The sequence below is a fragment of the Rhipicephalus sanguineus genome, chromosome 4 (genome assembly GCF_013339695.2).
Source record: "Rhipicephalus sanguineus isolate Rsan-2018 chromosome 4, BIME_Rsan_1.4, whole genome shotgun sequence".
Classification (NCBI taxonomy): Eukaryota; Metazoa; Arthropoda; class Arachnida; order Ixodida; family Ixodidae; genus Rhipicephalus; species Rhipicephalus sanguineus.
In genome coordinates this window covers 178359908-178382513 of record NC_051179.1, presented here as the reverse complement: position 1 = coordinate 178382513, position 22606 = coordinate 178359908, and the positions used below count along the sequence as shown (strand labels likewise).

Sequence of the window (22606 nt, the reverse complement as noted above, 5' to 3'; positions counted from 1 at the left end):
CCCGCTCTACCCGTGCCCGCCCCCTTTCTTTCCTTGAGATAAGCGCACGAAGGCGACCACGCCCTGTAGGGCAAAGAGCATCCGCGTTCCCAGGAGCGGGGCGGCGACCTTTAAAGCCCAGCGCCTAGCGCGCTGCTCGCGCCATCTCGCTGGTAATGAAGAAACGCTTATAAGCACCTGCCGTCTCCGAGTCTGGCCTGCGGTAAAGGGTGTGTATATAACGCTCGCCGTTAGCTACGTGGACGATCTGCGTTTCGTGGCGTAGTGGCTAGCGCCACGGGCTGCCGAGTGAGAGGTCCCTGGTTCGATACCGCGCTTCGGAAGCATTTTTGAATTATTTTTCTTTGGGGCTTTTATATATATACTACATCTTATACATATACGGTGCATGACGGCGGCGGCGATGGGGACGGACAAAAACCAGCCGAGACTGTCCATATAATTGCTATCGCAATAAAAGTTTACGGCACGAAGCGATCAGGTGGGCGACGCTGTCTCTGCGGGTAGCGACGTTCGCTAGGAGCAATTGAAGTGTCCGCCGGTTCACTTTGTGCGGTGGGTGAGCTGTCAACGTCATGTGATGAGTCGCAGGCCAGGACCTGTGCGGGAACTTCTTGCCGCCTTTCACTGAAGGGTGGTTCGAACTCTGCGGCGATGCCGGTGTTATCGTTGCGGATGTGATTTTGGTGACGCACCCATTGGAGCACACCACGCTGAGTCACTACACTTAACTGATATGACACCGGTCCTGTATGGGCAAGAACTGTTGCACACAGCCACTTTGGTCCCGATCGGAAATTGCGCACACGAATGGCATCAGCAACAGCAAATACGTTATCGCGACACGGGCGATGCCTTGTCTGGTTAAACTGGCGCTGGCGCACTCTGTTCCCGACTGCTGGTCGTATCAGGTCTAATCTGGTCCGCAGGCGTCTCCCCAGGAGCAAAGTGGAAGGGGCCTCCCCTGTCGTAGCATGAGGCATATTACGATACGCCAGAAGGAAGTCTGCTCACTCCTCTCTGGTGCTCCTCGGACTGGTCTTGCAGAGCGCTGACTTCAAAGTCAGCGCTCCGCAAGTTCAGCCACTCTGTTGCTACTTGGGTGATACGGTGCGGTTCTTACGTGCCGAATGCCCCTGTGCTTGAGGTAGGCTTGGAACGCTGCAGAAATGAACTGGCTTTCGTTGTCGGACACGAGTGTTTCTGGAATACCAAATCTGCAGAAAAGTTCATGAATGTAAGCAATGGTTGCTTCTGAAGTAGTGGTGGTCATGGGACACACTTCTGACCACTTGGAATGGGCATCGACAACTACTAAGTATGATATACCTTTTATTGGACCTGCAAAGTCCATGTGTAGGCGTTGCCAAGGACGCATTGGCCAGGACCATGGATGGAGCGGCGCTTACATTGGCAAACTGCGTGTCTCTGCGCATGCTTGACAAGAGCCGACACATCTCTCTATGTCATGGTCGATATTTGGCCACCACACATAGCTTCTCGCAAGCTCTTTCGTGCACACCACTCCCGGATGTCCCTCATGTAATTCATCTAGGACAAATTTACGGAATTTTTCTGGTACCACCACACGCATTCCCAGCATGACACAACGTTGATATAAAAAAAGCTCTAGTTTCCTGCGGAAAAATGGTTTCAGGTTCACAGATACGTTAGCAGGCCAGTCTCACAAAATGTACTGCATTACTTGACGGAACATTGGATCCCGTGCAGTTTCCTCTGCGATCTGTTTACTGCAGACGGGCATGCTGTCCAAACGCAAAACCAGAAAATTTTCTTTTGCCCCGTCTGTTCCCGGTTGCTGGATTGGAAGGCGCGATAAGCAATCAGCGTCCACGTTCTGCGCTGAAGGGCGATACTGCAACGAAAAAGAATATGCAGAAAGCATGACTGCCCAGTGTTGCAGTCTGGCAGCTGTGATGGCAGGAATGCCCATTTTTGGGCCAAAGATCGCCTCAAGTGGCTTGTGATCTGTGAGCAACACAAACTTCCGTGCGTAAACGTAGTAATGGAACTTTTTGACTCCAAAAACAAGCGCTAATGCTTCTTTCTCCAATTGACTGTAACCAAGGCTACCCTTTTCTTAAGGGGTGACACGAAGCCAAGATTTTTCAAAATCCAGAAAAGTACCGAGTTCACAAGTTTGCGCGAGTCCACGCAGCTCTGCGGCATACTGAGTAATAGTCTCTTGCGGTGGTTGTGAGCGGCGATGAAATGTGGCTCTTTCGCCGATAATGGACAGTTTAGGAACAAAGTGGTTTCGCAGTAAGCTTATAGTTCTTCAAAAGACTTCTTAGAGGGAGTCTCAGGAGACGTTAATGACTTCAACAATGCGTATGTCTTCGGTCCTACTAGGCTTATCAAGGTATCAGCCTTCTAGTCCTCCGAGACTTTGTTAGCACGCAAAAATGCTTGGAGGCGTTCTTCATAACTAGCCCGATCTGCTGAAGATTCATTGAAGGGTTCTACTTGCCCCAAGTGCGATGACATCGTTTCACTGACTTGTCTTCTTGTGGCAGTCCACCAGGGTCCCAAGAACCTCGTCACCAAGAACTATGTCGTGTTCCAGGGCTTCCGGTATGAAGACGCCGACAGTACTCAAACATGCTTTATTCGCATGCCAGCAACATAACGATAACCAAGTGCCGAAGGAAAAGTGCCCCCCCGCCAGCCGTGCCAAGCGCTTTTATTCACATCGTGGGCGAGGGTGTTGCGATATGGGCCACGTGACAGAGTATCACACAAGCACATGTGTACAGATATGCGACATCCACCCACTTTAAGCAGCTTGTGATAATTTAGCATGGCTGAATGCAGTAGTTTGAGCTGTTGAAAGACAGATACAGCTGTAGCAATGTTTTAATTACTGTAAGCACTTTTAGCAAAATTTCTTTGAAGTGTTTGAGAAAGACCTTTAAAAGTATCGTAAGCTGCCTTATTGTGCACAAATGGGAAGATGGCCATCAATGGGGAATTTTTAAAATTATTTTCTTGCTTAAAACAAAGAAATGCAATTATAAAAATTGCCATACAAGACTATTTATTTGCTTTCAATTGAGGTATAAAGCTGATCTTTAATTAGGACACCACATGGCATAAATTGCATCTCAAACTGGAACAAATGATTTCTCTCCAATTTGTGATTTTTTTCTCATAATATTTACAAACTTCAGTGGTTGGAAAATATTTTTAATGCAAAAAAATGCCAGGCCTCATAATCCATCATAATTTTTTTGAAGTGAGGAAGCAACCACTATGCCATTATTTGTCATTTGTCGAGGTACCCGCTACACATATGTAAGGCATTATGTGCAATTTTTTGATGCTGTGGCTGATGATGGTGAAGAATTATGGCTAAACTCTTTGTAATGGGATGGAAGCTTTAAACAACCCACTTGTTAAGCAATTCACATTGTGTACGCCTGGTTGTTATTTTACTCTTCTACCATGCTATATTACATATGTTAATGCGATTCCTTGCCCAACATGACGCCTGTATAGTCATTTTGCGAAGGAGTTTCAAGCACTGGCGTGGCTCTGTGGTAGAATACTTGACTGCCACGTGGAGGGCCCTGGTTCAAGTCCCATCCGATCCTGGATATTTTTTTTGCCACTTCACGCGATAGCGGTTACGGACACCGGCAACGGCAGACAATAACGCCATCAAAATCAGCTGTTGTTGTGATCTATAACAGCTTTTGCTGTAATATATTTTTCTTAGAGTAAGTATTAATTACTGTTCTCTGGTGCAAACGTTCCTTATTGCTCTAGGAAGCACGATACCCCTCCAGATTTGTGCATTCTCGCTAAATAATTTAATATTGTCTTGTTTATATGAACGACTTTTGGTTTCTGTTTCCAGGTGCCAAGTTGGACAGTGATATCACTGTGTTGGAAGCTTGAACACATAGGCCTACAAAGCTGTAATGCCGCATCGTCTGCTCTCACCATAGGTCGGCAAAAATGTGGAGCCCACTCAGACTCACTCATGAAATATATTTTGCCTTTAGGACTCACTCAGACTCAAACTCACCAAAATTTTCATCATTCGGACTCACTCGTACTCAGACTCACTGAAATTTTTTCAACCGGACTCACTCGGACTCAATCTCACCAAAATATTGCTCGCTCGGACTCACTCTGACTCAGACTCACCGCTCGATCTGAGTCTGAGTGAGTCGACTCATGAGTCCATTAGAGCATAATTTACTTTTCCAACCATAGTGTCAATGCTGTTTAACATCTCATACCTTCAAAATGCGAGTTATCAATGGTTACATTGCCATATGGACATTTTATCGAATGGATGATTCACACGGTATTTATAAAGAATTTCCCATGAAAGATATTGCCAGAGGGAGGCCAAACCCCCCTCCCCTCGCCCCCCTCCATAACGCACCTCTGATCAATAATATTGAGATGGCGTATGAACGCTAGTGCTTTGAAGTATGTGTGAGTAGACGTGAGTACAAACGTGAGTCATCATAAGACTGAAGTTGAGTAGATTGGACCATAGGTCGGCAAAAAATGTGGAGCCCACTCAGACTCACTCATGAAATATATTTTGCCCTTAGGGCTCACTCGGACTCAGACTCACCAAAATTTTCCTCATTGGGACTCACTCGGACTCAGACTCACTGAAATTTTTCTCAACCGGACTCACTCGGACTCAGACTCACAAAAATATTACTCAGCCTGACTCACTCAGACTCAGATCAAGCCGTGAGTCTGAGTGAGTCTTAGTGAGTAGACTCATGAGTGAGTTCGTCGACCTATGGCTCTCGCACATGCAGGCGATGCCTTCAAAACTCCCTAAATCTCTAAAATTCTCTAATAGAAAATATTAATGTGTACAAAATTTGGAGAGATCTTTGCGGAGTACTGGGTTAACGTACGATGGTATCGATTTGTCACGCTTCATGCAACCACAACTATAGGCGAGTTTCTTTGCATTCGCTGAGCGACTGCGGTAAAAAAATGTTTAAAAAGGCAGCACGTTCGGAGTTATGTTGCTGCCGAGAATTGGCACCAGCAGAGAATAGAATACATTAGATTTCTGCAACAACAATTCTGTGCTTGCCTGATTCATCTTAGCGCCACCAGGTGGCCCCACCTATCCATCCTCACGTTTACGGCTATGGTAACCCCAGTATGCTAAATCGAAGAAGTGTTCGAACAAACTAAAATTCTCTAAACACGGCTTCATGTGACGATGCAAAGCTCTTTGCATATGTTCACAGCTGATGCTCTCTTGGCTTGCCTGGTGCAGCGGAGCTGTTATACTCGCGGACAACTTTTCTTGGCAATGAAGCGAAGGCTGCAGAGCCAAATGGCGCGTATGCTACCGCTCATGTATGTAGTCCCACAGTTGCGTCCGCATTTTCTACGTGAGATATAAAAACTACTCCTTTATTTTCTACATGTAGCTCTTTGAGAGAGGCCGCAGCTCACACCAGTGAGATATTGTATTTGTTTTAATTTATACGTTGTCACTTTTGCGTTTTTGCACGCTTGAGAAAGTTGCGCCTTTTGCGTGCACCTCGAACGCTAAGCGGCGTTTGCGTCGATATGAAACGCTGATGGCGAACAGCCATCACTTTGAATGGCGGTGTGAAACGCACGCCATACCGAACTACTTCGCGTAGGAGTACATGTGCAGAAGCTCCGCCCCCGCAGCTTTCCCTTCATTGCCAAGAAAAGTTGTCCGCCCATAGTCCACCACTCATTGCACGTCACTGTAATGTGGTCCAATGTCGTTAAAACACTTCCTACACAGTGACGTCGGTCAGTCACGCTAGCGATGGGTCTAGATTGCGAGAATGAGCATTTAGACACACTTTGGAAGCGAATTAACATATATTCTGGCTGTGTCCAGAATATGTTTGTGTACAGAAATTATGGGCTGTGTCCAACACTTCGTGCTGAGCATCCTTGCATACAGAGGAAGCCTACAGCAGGCTTTTATTGCGATAGCAATTATATGGACAGTCTCGGCTGAATTTTGCCGTCGCCGTCACCGTCATGCACCGTATATGTATAAGTATGTATATATACAGTAGAACCCCGCTGATACGTTTTTTAGGGACCGTAGGAAATAAACATAAGAGACGGGAAACGTAAGAGCCGAAAAATAGGAAAAACGGCAAAATATTTAGTGGTACAGAATTTTATTTCAATTCTTACGAGCAGCACGAAAATTGGCGCGCTCAGCCGCGATCTAGTCGATGGATAGAAACGCGGAGCTTAGGACGGCCTTATCCAGAAATGTAATCAACCTATGTGATTTTTTTTAACACCAACGCTGTAGGCATGAAAGAACTAAGCACGCATCAATCGACCGGCGCGGCGAGTCCGACCGCGAACCGCACGCACGACCATGCGAGCTCCAACCAGCTCGAACTCCTCCCGTTCTCCGACAAATAATGATGATGATGAGTCTACGCCAACGCGATGGCAGAAGTGAATGCCAATCTCGAAGGCCTTGCTTTCGCAAGCAATTATGTCATACACGCCATGTTTGTGCAATGCAAATCTCAGAGGCTATGCTTTTGTCAATAGTAAATGCCAATCTCGAAGGCCTTGCTTTTGCGAGCAGTTACGTCATAGACGTCATCTTTGCAATTTGAATCTCGAAGGCCATGCTTTTGTTTGCATCAATTGAAAGATTCTGTTGCTTGCGCCTCTCATGCGGCTAATATTACGGTCAAACGAGCCAGCTGCGTGAAAATGCGCCATGGCCGCTCTCTTGGTAGTCACTCGGTAGGCTCGGGCACTTCGCGACGTATCATAGGGAACGGTCCGACAGTTACGACGTAAAGCGGGGGTCCCAACATTGTATCCTATGGGAGCTATGCCGGGACGGCGGAAAACGAGTAACAGCCGGGAAAACGCAGTGAGGAACGTAACAGCGGGGTTCTACTGTATATATAAAAGCCCCAAAGAAAAATAATCAGAAAAATGCTTCCGAGGCGCGGAATCGAACCAGGGACCTCTCCGCAGCGAGTGGCGCTAGCCACTACGCCACGAAAGCAGATCCTCCACGTAGGTAACGGCGAGCGTTATATACACACCCTTTAGCGTTGGACGGACTCAGAGACGGCTGCGCTTATAAGCGTTTCTTCATTACCAGCGAGATGGCATTAGGAGCACGACAGGCGCATTTAAAAGTCGTCAGCTCGCGCGCTCGCTTCTTCTTATACTTGCGCAGGGAGAACCTTGCCCTTCCGCTGTCTGCTCGCGCGGTTTTCTTGTGCTGAGGGGAAGAGGAGTGTTTCACGCTTTCACTGTGATGTCCGCGCTCATGTTACGCAGCGTACGAAAGCCACTCGAGCTCAAGGGACGCCGCTAAACGAACAAGCAGAAGATGAGCGCGAACTATCAAGTGTCACAGCTCGACACTTGAAGCACGCTAGTTTCTTTCGCTGCTTCGGCCACCTTTGCAACAGGAGCGCTGTTCAAACTTAGAGTATCCAGTGGCGAGCCTCGCTTCATATAGCATTTAGTTTCTTGCTATCGCATTCATTGCTTCGCCCTTGCGGCGAAACTGTGACTTTTTTATAGCCCCTTTAATGAAGCTGCATGTCATTAGGCTGCAGCACATTGAAGATACTTTGGCTAATGCATTCATTACAAATTATCATGCAAAAATATTAGCTGTTCAACATGGTGACGAGGTGAGCACTCTTACCTGCTGTAACAATACGGCTGAAAGTGAAAAAGATCCTCTCCTTTATGCTCACACAGTATCATTTTTTTCCATCTAAACATCATTTTGGTGACATTTTTCACAGTTATTTTGTTGTATCTGTTTACTGAATGTGGAATGCTGTATGCGAGACCTGCGAAAGAAAGCTTGGTGAAAAAGAAACTACCCCTGTCACCTGGTTGAAACGGAGCACAAAAGTCATGCATGTGTCATGCGTATTTGTGAGTGATTACAGCAAAACATTGTTATTTACCAGCAACACAGCATAAATATGCACTGAACAGTAATGTGCAGTCACCGTGAAATACAACTTGACCTAACAGGTGCGTAGTAGCGATGTTTTACTTTAACCCTTTGCGGTCCATTGTCCGGCCCTGCCCAACAACGCAACACGGCCGCAGCAGTCTGTGGTCGGGCACTAGCGGACAAATTCATTCGCGGTTGATTCACATGGGCATTTCCTCAATACATTATGCGCCATCTGTAAAGTAGCATTTTTTTCCTTGAGGTTTGAGTCTTTTAGTTTTGGACCAGAACGGACGGAGGGTGGCAAAAGGTTCCGAACTGCAGAGTTGAAAATAGAAATTTGTAGCTTTCCAAGTCGTTACTTGTTCGAATATTCGTCTCTTTAACCGCATACAGTAGACTCTTGATAATTCAAACTCTGATAATTCAAAATTTTGGTTAATTCAAAACAAATCTTAAATTTTTGGTTGGCCCCTATGTTTTCAATGTATTTTAAAGCTGCTTAATTCAAACTGCCTCACTGCACACATTCGGTTAATTCAAACTTTTTGCTTGTTCATGTCTGGAAATATCTGCTGCCTTTGTTGCTTCTAGCTGAACACTCACGTTTTTCTGTTACTAACAGGCGCAAATAAAGCTGATTGCCTGCCTACAATACGGCCAAACTAGCCGAACCTTGCGCGCCAATAATCTTGTGCTGACCGAGGGAGAAAAAACTGTACGGTCTGGCCTTGATCTATTGCATGCCAAACGTTTCTTGAAGTCACTTTCTCTGCAGTATGCCATGCGAGAAAGCCTCCTAAGGATTAGGAGGGCTGGCAACTGTCGTCGTGGGACGTAACACATTTCGTCCCTTAATTACACACCCTGCGGGCCTTGTATAATAGCAGTACCAGTATTATCGCTGGTGTTCAAAATTTTTACTGGCAGACATGCAGAGCAGTCTATGATGTTGCTGTGGCACTGAGAAACAATAAACATCGCAGTGTTAGTTGGTGTGTTGCCCTGAGTCATACTTATGAGAACTTCTGATAATTCAAATAAAATCCTGAGGACCCCTCAAGTTTGAATTATCAAGCATCTACTGGGTGATTCCACGAGAGATCGAACATGCCTGTCCGGTCGCAATTTTGTTTTGCCTGGGTTTTTTATATGTTATGTGGGTACATTCAAAGTGCACGGAACTGAAAATTTTATTTCCAAGAACGCTCCCAGCGCGCCAAAAAAATATTTGAAGGTGGCGCGCGCCTCCTGTTTTTGCTCACTGCAATGTTCTCGGATTTCACGGCCGAATTTACCGCGAACTATAAGATGTGTCGAAAATTTCTTTTGCTGGTTTTAATACGCATTACTGTGAATTACATCCATGCTTTTTTATGCCGTCCTCAAAAAGAAGAAATGATAAAAATGGCAAACACGGCCGAAATCAAAAATGGTCCTAAGTTTGAGGCGCCTTGGCGCCTTTACTATTTCAAACAGAAACTTGAAAACATGTCAACTATAGAAAAGAGCCTTTGCAACATTTTACTGAAGATCATTTTCTTACGGGCAGCGCAAAAAAAAAAAAATAGTTAAAGAAGCAAGTTTCTTCAAAAAAGTACATTTTCAAAAAATAAAATAAAAAAACTCCGGTCTCAATTTTGACGGAAATTTTTTATCGAAGAGCGCTTATGTCAATGAACACACGGTATTAATATCATATGTCCTCATTTGCTTTGTTTACGAGATATAACTGGCCAAAGTGACCCTTGCTGTGAGTGCTCACTTCAGTGCGACTGATGGTAGTTAATAGCTTGCATTGTGCGTAAATCTCAGTTTTAATTTTCTGCTGCAGCAAAACCTTGCTCTGGTGGCTTTTCGTCAAGAAAATGTGTTCTCAGATTTTATTTGTGTCTAGCGTGTGCAAAAGTGGGCTGCTGCCGCCCTCTAAATGGCTCACGTGTAAACAGTTTGCAGCCTACAACCTCGCCTACAATCATCAGAGGAAAGATGGGCGCGCCTGTTCAAGATATCAACCGCTTCCTCTTCCTGAAGGAATGCCTGGTCTACCTCATCGCGGTTAGATGTAGACAGGTTTTTCTTGAGGAGCCTAAAGCAATGCAAGCAGACCTCGCAGGTGTTGCGAAGATCCTCAGCCTGTGACAGTAGCTTCTGGACATAGGGAACAACAAAAAGAGCAAAGAAAAAAATTGCGCAACGAGAACGTTTCCTCAGCAATCTTCCTTTTGTGAATGCGTAAATAATCGGCACAGAACAATCGGACGTAGCAATGGGCTCGCGCGCATCGCGTGTAGTGAACAGCTAGACCTAGAGCAAGCCCGAACGTTTATACTGAACGGCGCCGCACAAATATCTCACATCTGCGCAGCTGTCATGAATGCCTTTCCAGAACTGCTTACGGTTAACATTTTATGACTAAGGGTGTGTCTAAGCGCTTTGGGCTGTAATATTTAATTTGTAGGCCGCACTCATTGTCAAAACTAAGGGTAATGTGCGTCTGGTGCCACCAATGAGCTCTGCTGTCCTCGACGTGGGAAAGCACTTTAGTAAAGTGCAACAAAACATCATAAATTGGGCAGCTTCGGCCACTCATGGCTTAATCATCCGCACCGCACGTTTTCTGGCTGCTGAAACGCTGAGCTAAAGGTCGAGATGATACAGGAAGACGTTATAGCGACGCCGAAAACATGTGATAGCGGGAAGTGAAATAAACGGCTCGGAAATCATTGAGCTAACGTTTTTACAAATGCTGTTTAGGCACAGTGTGCGTCGAATGGGAAGATGGTTAGAGCGTACAATGCATGTAATGGAAGGGAAGCAAGCAGGCAGTGAGGAAAACAACTGCATAACAGCGCGCCTGCTGATTGTGGCATTTAGTTACAGATTAAGTTGGCCTTCGCTGCATACAGATGCTTTATTCTGTGTGCAAGGAGAGTTTGGACAAAGTGACCTAAACAATGTGTTCGCGGTGTCTCGCGTGCTTCTGATTAGCGAATACTGGCGGGTGTAAGTGAGGTTGTAAGCTGCAAACTGCGTACGCGTTCGGCCTTTAGAGAGCGGCAGCAGCCCACCCCCACACACGCTAGACACAATTAAAGTTTGAGAATACATTTTTCTTGACGACAAGACACCAGAGCAAGGTTTTACTGCAGGAAAATAATTAAAACTAGATTTAAGTGCAATGCAAGCTGATGACAACTATCCAATCGCACAGAAGTGAGCACACGCAGCAAGGTAATTTTGGCCCGTAAATCTCGTGAACAAGAAGCAAATGAGGACCTACATATTAACACGGTGTTTTTACTGACATAAGCGGTCTTCGACAAAAAAATGTCGTCAAAATTGAGGCCTATGAATTATTTTATTTTTTGAAAATGTACTTTTTTGAAAAAAACTGGCTTCTTTAACTACTTTCTTCTAATTTTTCGCTGCCTGTAGGAAATGATCTTCCGCATAAATGTTGCAAAAGCTCCTTGAAATACTTGGAAAACAGCATGGATGTAATTCACAGTAATGCGTATTAAAACCAACAAAAAAAGAATTTCGACACATCGTTTATAGTTCGCGTTAAAATTCGGCCGTGAATCCCAAAACAGTGCAGTGAACAAAAACAGGAGGTCTTGGGCCGCCACCTTCAAAATACTTTTTTGGCACGCTGGGAGCATTTCTTGAAAAATTAATAATTTTCGGTTCCGTGCACTTGAATGTGCCCACATAACATACAAAAAACCCAGCAAAAGAAAAATATCGACCGGAACAGGCATGTTCGATCTCTCGGTGGAATCACCCTTTAGAGGGCGGCAGCAGCCCACTTTCGCACACGGTAGAACCAAATAAAATCTGAGAACACCATTTTTCTTGACGAAAAGCCACCAGAGCAAGGTTTTGCTGCAGCAGAAATAATTAAAACTGATATTTACGCACAATGCAAGCTCTTAACAACCATCAGTCGCACTGAAGTGAGCACTCACAGAAAGGGTCATTTTGGCAAGTTATATCTCGTAAACAAAGCAATGAGGACATATGATATTAAAACCGTGGTGTTCATTGACCTAAGCGCTCTTCAATAAAAATTGCCGTCAAAATTGAGACCGGACTTTTTTTATTTATTTTTGAAAATGTACTTTTTGAAAAAACTCGCTTCTTTAACTATTTTTTTCTTTTTTTTGCGCTGCCCGTAGGAAAATGATCTTCCGTACAAATGTTGCAATGGCTCTTTTCTATAGTTGACACTGTTTTCAAGTTTCCGTTTGAAATAGTAAAGGCGCCAAGGCGCCTCAAACTTAGGACCCTTTTTTGATTTCGGCCGTGTTTGCCATTTTTAACGTTTTCTTCTTTTGAGGACGGCATAAAAAAGCATGGATGTAATTCACAGTAATGCGTATTAAAGCCAGCAAAAAATTTTCGACACATCATTTATAGCTCGCGCTAAATTCGGCCGTGAAATCCGAGAACATTGCAGTGAGCAAAAACAGGAGGCACGCGCCGCCACCTTCAAATATTTTTTTGGCGCGCTGGGAGCGTTTCTTGGAAATAAAATTTTCAGTTCCGTGCACTTTGAATGTGCCCACATAACATATAAAAAACACAGGCAAAACAAAAATTGCGACCGGACAGGCATGTTCGATCTCTCGTGGAATCACCCTACTGTATCCGGCTGTGGCCTAATATTCAGGAATTCAGAATATACATTTTTCTAATCGAATATGCTTCAAATAAGAAAAATATAAGATTCGTACTCCAGAATTTCTAATATTCACAAACCCCCAACTCAGATATTCAGACTCAGCGCAATATTAGCGGACAAAATTGCAGACATGCCACATTTTGGCCAGACTTCTGGAGCGTAACAGCATAAAATTGCGAATATATTTCTGACCTTCGAATAGCTGAAACGTCTTGAATAATATGAATAATGCAAGTTTTGCCAGGGAAGGGCTTGCTCCCGAGCAGCCACACAGCACAAAACATATAAAGAGGGGAGAACGCACTGCTCACACTCCAAACGACCAATGCTAGCAGTTCAGGCAAGCCGAGGATGCTGCCAGGGCTCCTGGCTGTCACCTAGGAGAGGGAAGTAATCCCTCATAATTTTGCCGATTCACAATAAAGTGTTTCTGCTGTTCTCCAAATATACTAGCAATTCACTGTTTTCAGTACAGTAAATCAGCACGATTTCTTTTAATTGCATTTGAGATGGTTGCCAAAATGGCTGGGACATTGGAACGACGCTATATCAAGGTATAATTGTGTCAGTAATGTCACACATCAGGTGAGCTTGGCTTCAAATTGTTACGTATGAAAACACACCACAGATAAAGGTTGTGCAAGTTTCTTGTTCACCGCAGAGTGCGCCGAGCCTGAAGCTGTTCCGGTGCGAGCACTGCGAGTACGTGTCCATACAGCCGCAAGGGCTACCTGCGCCACCTGGTGGACCACACGGGCGTGTGGCCCTTTGCGTGCGACCTCTGCAGCAAGGGCTTCATCGAGCGAACCAGGCCGAGCGGCACATTCGCACTGCGCACCGAGCGAGAGCTAACCGTGCCCCCAGTGTCCCCGTGTCTTCGTGCTCCCTTCCAGTTTCCGGATCACCTGCCAGGCACACCGAGGAGCAGCGAGGCAGCACGTGCAGCCAGTGCGCCAAGTACTTGAGACGCAGGGCCTGTACGACCTGCATCTGCAGGTGGGTTGCACATTACAAGTTGCACAAGTGAATGTAGTGAATCCAGCACGCTTTGTGCTGAGGTTGTGCTCCTCAGTTGGTAAAAGGCTGTCTAATGTTCGTGTTGAGAATCCTCTCGTGCTCATTTCTCCATGCAGTGCCACCTCTCCAGTCGTGGTTGGTAGTGCCAGTGACTATTCCACATTTGTGACGATGCCACTTAGCCATCTATATTCATGGGCCTGATTTTAGCAGTGCTGTATGCTACCTACCAAGCCAAGCTTGTATCCTACACACGTGCAATGTCGTTGTCTCTATTAGTTGAGCATGCTAGCAGCAACACATTTAGGGCCAGCTATTTATAAGCTGTTCTTTTCCCCATACTTGAATGTTAGTAAACAGCAGCAATTTTTCTTCTGCTATATAGTGTATAGCATGTGCTCATTTTCAACTAATTGTTGTTCCATTCACCCAACTTATACTGGGACAGGCACACCATTGATTCTTGAAAGACACTTGAATGAACCAAAAGGAAAGTTTTTTCAATGTTTACATTCGCAAACACCATGTCGCCTTCACCTGGTAGGATTTGGTCATTGCCCTCCATGGGCAGTGACTAAGTCCTACCATTATCCTGACTCGGTGACGTGAAGGCTGAGCAGGCCTTGCTGAACTTGGACAAATTAGTACACAACTAAATGCTTTGGCCACTGACTCCCCAGGCCAGCTGATTTTGTTGTCTGCTTCATGAAAGCTAAGTTCAATCTGTATTTATGCATCAGGAGTTGTGCAGCACTGGCCTGCCTTTGCTTCTCGCATATGCAGGGAATCACTCAAAGTGAATGACAACCTTCAGAAGACAAACACGGTGTTGTGGATGTTGCCTGGTCATGTTATGTAATGATGTGTGGCAGATGTAATAAAAGAGGCCATGTACAAAGGGGTGCGATTGAATTCATTGCGTCTGTGATTTCTGGGCGTAGCAGTAATCTAAACTGTTTACGACAGCTTTCAGTGGACTTATGTAATTTCAAATGATTCAAAACGAACTAATAGACATATTTTATTTAGGGCGTGCGAATAGCGACATTTCATCTCGAATCGAATATGTCGAAGAGTGGCCAGAAATATCGAATCGAATATCGAATACAGAAGATTTTATTGAGAATTGAAAGAAAAAACAAAGCAATGAAATCTGACATAACGCGTGAGTGACTGCTACCGAAAGACTATATACAAATAGTCATGCAGAAACACAAGCTGTTCCACACGACCTGTCTTCAGGCTCTCTCGCCGTGATGTTACATTGTTTCCTGCGGTTGAAAACATGCGCTCACTGGGCACCTCAGTAGCAGGAAGGGGAAGGCATCGCAAAGCGATTTCGACGATATATGGATAAAGTGCAGCTCCATGCTTGGTGGTGCGGCTGTGGCCACTGCACAGCAGGAACAAGCTTTCACATGTGAAGCCAATCACCGAGTCTTTCGCGGACAAAGTCGGGACGTTTTATGGTGCTTGCACCATACGCAGCCGAACTATGCAAGAAGTCCGTGCCTTCGTTTCGGACGAGAAGTTGGGAAGGGCATTAGTTTTTTCTCGGAAAAAACAACCAGGTAGATTTCAGCAAAAAATAAATGCTTGATTCTGGGGCTTTTGAGGTGACGTAAAACATGGAGTTGATATTTCACCAAATCGAGAAAGAACAAAAAGGTTGGCTCATTAAAGTTAAGTAATTAATGAACACATAGTCACGAAAAAGACTACAGGTTGTATATACACATGACTACCACTAATATACAACAGGTAGAACTTTCCTAGAGTGCATGATTCTTTTTTTTAATCTTGGCCCAAGTTAGCTAGGAGAGCTGGTATATCCTTAGCATGGAAATTTGTTTTCCTGAACTGTCATTGCACATGCATTTCTAAAGATCCCTTCCACATCAGTCAGCAACCAGGGCTTTGCACAGCTTTAAAGGCGTACTGACACAAAATTTTGCAGCCGAGATAGCCTGCTGGATCGATTCCTGTGTACGTGCGTGTACCATCTGCAAAATATCGACAGCGAATAAAGCTTGAAGGTATTTTATATGAATTTTGAAGTTCGCGAGCGCGATCCAGCATTATAGGCCGCACCTGTGCATTGACACCCTCGGAGGTGACCCGAGGGTGACCCCCCTACTTCCCCTACGTAACCGTTGCAGCCGGTTACAAGTTATGATGACGTCGTAGCCGCCATTTCTGTTTTGATGCGCTTCCCGACGAACCGCTCCTCGCCAGCGGGTCAAACCTGAAGTGATTCACCACGTCGAAAATTCCTTCCATCCCCGCCGCAAGAAAATCGTCGCCATCAGACGACAATGAGCCCGACGACGACAGACCGCGCAGAAATGCATCACTGTTTTGTGTGCTCACGTGACCAAGCGTTCACTCACTAGGTGGTGATAGTTGCACCCGGCGGCTTGTCGTTTTTGGAGCTCCGTCAAACCGAAACTGAGGCTGTGTCGGTAATGAGGAGCTTGTAATTAATTATCTGTCGCGCGCTGCAGCAAACGATGTGCCGTGTTATGACTAACAGGCCCCCAGCAACACATTGCAGCAAAAAAACGCGGGGCGAAAATTTTTGTGTCAGGACTCCTTGAATACAATGAATTTGGCAAATCAAAAGTTCTGGGGGTCTGTCCCTTGTGCAGGCCCACTCCCGTGACCTGCACTACCGGTGCCACACTTGTGGTCAGGGCTTCAACAAGATTGCCTCGCTCAACTTCCACACCATTGTGCACAAGCACGAGAAGGCGGGCCCCAACACATGGAGCCACGCGTGTGACGTGTGCAAGAAGCGCTTCAAGTACCCGGGCAGCCTGGCCGCTCACCGCTACCGCCACTCGCAGGAGACCCGCTTCCAGTGCGACCTGTGCCAGGTGACGCTACACTCCGAGGTGGGTCTTTGGAAGTGGGTGGGTGGTATTACGACCACCTGTCATACAACCCCGTGTCTGTCACGCATAGTAACCAAGTGAGGAAATGTTGCATGTGACCATGACTGGACAGTGCCAAAAATTTAGGCCATGTTGTGCAAACACTGCTCAGCACTTTCTACCTGCACTCAACTCCTTCCATTCAGTAAGTGCACAAGCGAGCTTGGTAGACAGCTTTATGTCTAGCCAGTGTGTGTTTGACTGTAGATCCACGTAGGACATATAGGACATGCAGCGAGAAGGGCTCTCCCAATGCGTGTCTATTACGAAAAAGTGAGGCATAAGTGATGCCGTGTGAATGCAAAGGATGTTCACTATTCACGAGTACTCGCAGAAATTAGCTGGAGGTGCTGTATGACCGCCACAGATGTAGAGACCACCGATTTGAATCAACATAGAGGCTCTGTATCAGGCGCTGTAAAGAAATAATCACCGGAAAGCCATCTGAATGAAACATAAAACATTTAGACAGTAGACATTTGCGGATATTCAGTATTTGAGTATATTCATTCGAATATCTTGACACGTTCAGTAGTTGCTTCTGGACATATTTGGAATGAATGTGTATGAAATTGGAAACATTTGGCATCGAGGGCTTTAGTTTCAGCGAGCAAGTCAGATTGCAGTTGAATTGGCTCATTGCCGAGACGTCCCCGTGGTGGAGAATCGGTTATCACCAACCAATTTTTCAGACATCCTCAATTACTTGAACATTACCACTACATGCCGACGTATCTGAAACATGGGGTCTATGCAGTGCCTCACTTCATTTTTCAGATGTGATCCGCATGCGTGATGTTAAAAAAGATGTTATTGCCATGCAGAAAACTGACACCATTCGTGTTGCTCACTGTACTGTCATTTTCACTGCTGTCCAAGAGCTATGCAGCGGCTCAAAATAGATATACGCCAACTCGACGGCAAACTTTGGCTTCAGTCACCCAGTGAAATACTACTGGTTAGTTCTGACAGTCAAGACAATGTGGCCATGATGAAAATTCATCACTGGTTAGCATAGTGGCAGGTGTCAAATGGCCGTATGAAATCTGCCTCAGCTGTGCCTTTGAGTGTGCACTTTTACAGCTGCAGCGGCCTCCGATTGGAGGTTGTGCTACTGTTCACCTGGATAAATGATGGCAGTACAGAAACGGCATTTCTGGAAACGGAAAGGGATACTAAAGAGGAACAATGAATTGGTTTAGATCAATAAATTATGCTTTGAGAAGTCTAATGTCGTTAATTTTGTCATCATAGATTTATTAATAGAGGGGAAAATCAAGTTCAAAGTTTCATTGTTAAATATCGTGGCGAAATCTCCACGCATGACGTCACGGATTTTAAAGTGTATTTATCGTATTTTGGCGCCATTGGCTCAACAAAATTAACCCAAACTTGGTATGTTAAAGGAGTACTGACATGAATTTTAAAAGTTTTCGGGTTGTTGCTCTAAATGAAAGCACGGGTGTCGAGAACCCTAAAAAGAGTGTCGTGGTGCCTGGGGATGCATTGCATATATTATTTTTAATACCGCTTCTTTCAACCAGCAGTTTCGGTTTCGAGAGGGCGGCTTCATAGTGACGTGTCAAGTCTGCCCGTGACGTCACGGGCAGACTGCAACCCACGAAATATGCACCTGCTGTCCTTTGCTGTCAGTCGAACGTGGTTCATGATGAGTGAACTGTCGTCCAGTGCCTCCGACAGCGATTTCTGTGATTTAGGCTGCATGCAGAACCCAGACTTCGCAAACCAAGTGAGCTGACTTGAAACGCCATAGGGCTCTCCATGCGGTGAAGCTGCCTTGCAGATGCTGGGAGATGAAAACTTTAAAATCAAACTTCAATATTTATACGTGTTTCCCGGATGCGGTGTGGGGAGAGCGTTAACACTACATGCCAAGGAAACCAAAAACGTCCGTTTTGCTGCACTTCAAAATCGTGTCAGTACTCCTTTAAGTCTATGGGCCCCTCAGAGGACAATGCACTTCATTTTTACCGATTAGGAACTGCGTAGTCCCTAGTAGGCACCGTCGAAACATGTGACGTCACGGCGAATGGTGCGGAAACTTCTAGGTGGCGTCGCCACCCGCATTTTGTTTTTGTGCATTTTCTCGCTTACTAAGCGTCTTCTCGCAGCAAGCGTAGTGTTTTTGGGATCGTGAAAGAGTACTTTACTAATATGAGAAAAATCGTTTGGCACTTTAGTGTCTCTTTAAGAATGCTGTTACTCATTTGCTGTTAAAAAGCAGGGTCATTGCCGAGGAACATTGCTGGATGTAATGAAATTCGTTGATAATGTATGGAAGTGCTTTTATGTTTGTGTTTCTAATTCCTTACATTCCGACAAGATGGAGTGCTCCGCTGCTACCAGCAAATCAGTAACAACGTTTTTAAGTCATTTCTGCACTGAACATTATTTACCCGGGTGACCAACCTCTGATTGGAGGCCATTGTTGTGGCAGTAGTCGGCACTCAAGGGATTAGCTAAGGCACTACTCGCCAACTTTTATACGTTTAGATGATAGCACACCTCCTCTGTCATTCTCACACATTTATTTCAGGTAAAATTTTACGCTGTTATGCTGAAAAAATGTTCACTGTTGCGCAAGGCGGTACCCATGTTACATTCAGAATTCACGTACCATTGCCAACTCATTATTATCATGTGTCTGGCACTTTTTGACCATAGTGGCCCTTGTGCCATGAAAAACCATCGATCAGTCGACACCACAGTAACAACCTTGATATTTTTGTGCTACCTTAAACAAAATACCATACTTACCCTAATCTAACAAACACATATTTTCCCTAGAAAATGGAACCAGGTATTGCCTACATGTTGTAATCGCCAAAACTGTGTTGACAGCATTAGCAGTTGCCTACTGTCACAAATAGTGTCATCACCATCAAAAGATGGTGACAGAGCTCTTTTTTGTAAGCATTGCTGCAGGTTAATTTTGTGCTCTACTTGGATCTTGAGTGGTATTTTCACTCAGTCACTTCTGAGACACTATCACTAACGCAAGCTATGTTGTTCTTTCATGAACTGGTATTTTTTTTTTTACTTTGCAAACACTGGGTGTGATTCAGGGATTCGGGTAAGTCCCTGCTCATAAGTATTCAGCCTTCTATCACACACAATGCAGGGCGTCTTCGAGGCACACATGCGTCGACACCGTGGCGAGAAGCCGTTCAAGTGCACCTTCTGCGACAAGGCTTTCACATTGGCCATGTCTCAGCGGCACCACATCACCCGCTTCCATACGGGTGATTACCGCATCTTCTGCCCCCTGTGCAGCAAGGGCGTCGTCTCAAACAAGATGCTGCGCCGCCACCTGTTCCACGTCCACAGCACGGTGCTGCGCAAGGCGGTACCCGTGCTGGAGGGCACACCCACAATGGACGATGCGGCAGTGCTGGCCACCGCAGTCGAGGAAGAAGACAGCGTCGTCGAGCTACATCCCGGAGAAGCGGACGACACGCTCAGCGTGGCAGACGACGGCACCCTGACCGTCACGCTGCCGGCCGATGCACTGCTGCTCGGGGCGGTCGAATCGGTCCAAGGGGTGGAGACCGTGGTGGAGACTGTGCAATTCCAGTAGTGATGTCCGCGATTTGCTAAGCAGTTGTTGAGGTCCTCTTACTGTACATCAGGAATGGAATACAGTTTGCTCCCTGACAAGCTATTCTTGAGGGGCACAACCTTGTTTGTTTGAGTGAACTAAGTGGCTTCCAGCAAAAACATTGCTGCTACTACCAACCTTTGGTAATTCAATCCAGAGAAAATTTCTAATAATATCTAAGGACATCCCAAAATGAGACAATATTTATGTTAGTTAGTTATATTGGGTTTTATGGCACAAAAGAAAGTGGTTGAATTATACATTAGGTGAAATTAGACAAGAGGTAGAAACAAGTGCACCAGGACACACTGCTAATTTGTGGTGATTCTATCACATCTCCAAATCAAATGTGCACCTATGTTTGATAAGTTTAAGGCATATAACTGATGTGGGAATAATGCTGGAACACCTAAACAAAGTAGATATCAAAAGCACAGTAAAATTTTTAATACGAAATAATAAAAATTGTTGGGGTTTAACGTCCCAAAGCCACAGTATGTTTATGAGGGACACCGTAGTGAAGAGCGCTGGAAATTTTGACCATCTGGTGTTCTTTAACGTGCACCTAAATCTAGGTACACAGGTCTCAAGCATTTGGCCTCCATCGAAATGCAGCCACCACAGCTGAGATTCGATGATGATGGCAAGCTTTGTACAAGGACAGGCAGAGCCCTTGTGGATTGCCCCGAAGGGGCTTTGCTGATGGTCGGGGCACCTAGTCCAGGGCTCGGCTGGTCCCTCCCATTGCTCCCCTGCGGCGTTCATGTTCTAGGATGTCCCATGATATGTGGAGGTTAGTGTGGACCATGGACCCTGTGTAGGTGTGCCTGTTTGGTGTCTATGCCTCCACCATCGTAAGCTTTTGATGAGGTGTAGGATGACAGGATTCGATACTGCGACCTTCGGGTCAGCAGTCGAGCACCATAACTACTAGACCACTGTGGCGGGTGAAGAATACAAAAATTTAAGCATGCCTCCTATTACAAAAATAATAAGATGGCACTCGGTGAACTTCATCTTGAGAGAATGAATATTTATGAAGTGTCCATAATTGCTGCTCTCAAAGTGGAACTTAATCATTCTCTATGAAGAACGCCAACATGTCATTGCAAGTATGGCCAGAGTCTGGTATGGCCCACAGTGCAATAGTCGCATGTTGTGGAGCCAAGTTTCTCGCCTACAATGGCAAACAAGATGGCTGCCCATACCTACTGAAATACCTAATCGAGAGCATGTGGCTCAACTCTGTACCCAGCCTGCTTTCTGCCACCCCGTGCTTGGAGGAACAATCTTAATGTACGGCCTCACGAGCTTATGGCGAGAGCACCTGTCACGGCACCACATGGCAGAAGCAGTGATATGGGACTGTCGTGCACGTAGCGAGATGTTTGCCAATTGCATGACAGGGCTCGAGAGTGAGCTCACGCTTGCGGCCTCTCTGAGCTATGGTAAAGACTGGCTTGCCCTGCACCAACTTGACCAACCCAGGTCGAGCGTCTTGAAGTACTTCATGCTTAACAGAAAGTATTGTCTGCGAAGTCTTCTGGCTCATGAGGCTGGCACATGCTGGCAAGGTGTATGGTAGCTTGTGTATTTGGCACTCTTTTGTAGTGTGTACAGGTCATCGAAACCCTTGAAATTTAAAAGTATGCTTTCAAGGCCCTTGCAAGTCCTGGAATTAGTTCTTCTTGAAAACCCTTGAATTTATTGAACCATACTTCATGCAAAAGAGTTTGAATATTACCTGGCTAGCTTTCTGCGGTCAATCAGCATGGGCCTAGCAAAAACCTTGGAAACAATGTCGTATCATTTTACTGTATTCAGAGCGTCATCTGAATGCACCAAAGGCAGCAGGAGCAGCGCGAGTGCCCTTTCCGCATAACCTTCCCGACACTGCGCGCATAAACATAACGTGAACCAAGGTGCAGCCGCTCTGGGACACAGTTCTTTGAGATCAATTTTGACCTGGTGTACGCTGCATCTGCTCTTGAAGCTAGATGTGAGGATCAGAAGCAGAACCACTTATAAAAATAACTGTGTTCAAGACATGTTGCATTCGCACCATCAGACATTTTGAAGAGGACCAAGAAGTGTGCAGTTTCAGCAAAATAAATTGGAAGATGAATGTCCCTGTACGTGTTGTGCTGTCATTACATTTTTGATTGTTACTGACACTGTTTTACATTGGGAATATATTTCAAGTGTTCACCAAGTACGCTGGACATGAAGTAAGTTGTTGTGCTCCCATATTCAATGATCCTCAAGAGTCTTGTAATCTTGAGACAGAACTGTCAGAAAACTGGGTTATTATTCTTCTCTCCTGCAATATGATCTGGAGGTGCAAGATGCGGAATAAGTTGCTCCAAATTATGCTACATTTG

General features: G+C 45.4%; 1 pseudogene; it reads left to right on the top strand.

Annotated features, from left to right (window-relative positions):
• The window catches only part of LOC119391881 (zinc finger protein 791-like), a 58686-nt pseudogene extending 38377 nt beyond the window's left edge, over positions 1-20309 (top strand).
• The last annotated feature ends 2297 nt before the right edge of the window (positions 20310-22606 follow it).